The 1,903-nt window shown below is 38.8% G+C and overlaps 1 long non-coding RNA gene across 1 annotated transcript; it reads left to right on the top strand.

Moving 5' to 3' along the window:
* The first annotated feature begins 579 nt into the window (after positions 1 to 579).
* Positions 580 to 1,799, top strand: LOC111648469 (uncharacterized). Its single transcript, XR_002760139.2, has 3 exons — positions 580 to 1,549; positions 1,637 to 1,683; positions 1,750 to 1,799. It is a non-coding gene; the product is annotated as an uncharacterized LOC111648469 (long non-coding RNA).
* Positions 1,800 to 1,903: the final 104 nt, after the last annotated feature.

Here is a 1,903-nt window from a genome sequence, read left to right as displayed (position 1 = left end):
TCTAGAACTTTCTCTGACAGCTCTCTCTGTCTTCCCTCGCATCAACCTGTCCACCTCTGCTCTCCTGTCTCCCGCATCACTCGGCTCTCACCGCCCGCATGAAGCTCCGGAACAGCGCGTCTAGCAGCATCAGCTTCCACGGCTCGCTCACGCCGCTCGGTAGCGGCAGGTAGACGTAGTAGGCGGCCGCCGACAGCAGCACGGCTCCGGCCAAACGGAGCCTCATCGTGGCGGACTGGTACCTGCCTGCTGGATCCTACCGTTCATACGTGATTATCCTCCCACAGGTCCCGGGCGGTCGGTGGCTCCGCGAGGGATCGACGAAACACGGATGAATGACCCCGATTTCAAAATAAAAGTCGGGTTTTAGGTTTGCGGTCGATTTCATAGCGCTGCTGGCAAACGACCAGCGTGCGAAAACATTCTTATTTTGAAATTTCGTTCCAGGAAGTGGAGTAAGCCTTGCGTAATGTGGTTGCTGACGGGAAATGTAGTCCTTTAGATAATAATAATAAAAACAATGTATATTATATTATATTATATTATATTATATTATATTATTAGATTAGATTAGATTAACTTTATTTATCCCACAACTGGGAAATTCATTTACCACAGCAGAAAGTAAACATCTATAGAATAAAACATCTATGGAAATATACAACAAAAATATACCAAATATACAATAATAAATACAATATACACAATACACATTATATTATTTCATTTTATTTTATGTTATGTTATGTTATGTTATGTTATGTTATGTTATGTTATGTTATGTTACATGATACGATATTATATTATATTAACCTTTATTTTGTTGGGTAGGTTAAATGTCCATGAGAAATTAATGACATGACATTGTATGTGAATCCAATTTTGAAATTTAATATGAGGGTTTAAAAAGCAGATAACAACATTGTGGCTGTGGTATTTATTATGCATGTGTGTGATCTTTAACAATGAAAAATATGAAACAAATCTAGTCAAGCACATAGTCCAATTTCCCTGCACTCAAGCAATCAAGCATTACTTTACTGTAAATTAAGTGATGGTCATCTGAGTTTATTCTACTCTCTTCTGGATAGTTACTGAACCAAATACTTTAAGCTATGGTAATAGTCTTGAACAAAAAACCCACCATGTTCAAGTGGGTGGAATAACACACAGTTGAAGCTGAAGCAGATACTTGTACTCTTTCCTACTTTATTCAAATATGTCCTTGGTTGGGCTCATCCGACTATTCACAACAACCTTTTTATTTCTCATTAGATTCCAACGGTCAAATAAAAATCTGAAAGACTTGTGCCAACCTTTTGCAGTGCAACTCTCCTGTCAGATAATTAGCCACACCTGTCTTCAACTACTCACACCTGTGTTAAACAGGGAAGTAAGAGGGGACATCTTATAAAGAGCTCCAGAGGGACCTCAGTGATTTATTGTTTTCAGACTAGTTCAGTTGTGTGGTTCGGTAGGAGCTGATACAAGTTATTTTGCTGCTTCACTGGCCTATATCTGTGGCCAAAGCCATGGGGTTTCTCTTAAGGTAAGTGTATGGTTTTTTTTTTGTGTTTGGTTTTGTGTTCAACTCTTTATTAAAGCATATAGTGACTAGGATGTCTTCTTTCTCCAGATGGTTGCTGCTGACCTTGCTAGTGGTAGGAAGACGTCAAGCAAATGGTAAGTTTTTATTTAAGATGTGAAATTAATTGGTTGTATGCATGGATTAAAATGTTTGCTTAACAGCTTACAGCATTGGATCTGTTGAGAAGCATGGAGGCTCAAATACAAATGAGGTAAGTAGCTACAGCACGCAAATAATTCTGTTACCGGTTTAAAGCTGAATCACAGGAACCAAATGACTAATCTGTGCCAGGAATCAGATATTTATCAATTTATT

The sequence above is a fragment of the Seriola lalandi genome, unplaced genomic scaffold (genome assembly GCF_002814215.2).
Source record: "Seriola lalandi dorsalis isolate HSWRI2012SDOR001 ecotype SW California unplaced genomic scaffold, Sedor1 jcf7180001963581, whole genome shotgun sequence".
NCBI lineage: Eukaryota > Metazoa > Chordata > Actinopteri > Carangiformes > Carangidae > Seriola > Seriola lalandi.
Note: the sequence above shows the minus strand (reverse complement) of the source record. Positions and strands in the feature narration are given on the sequence as shown.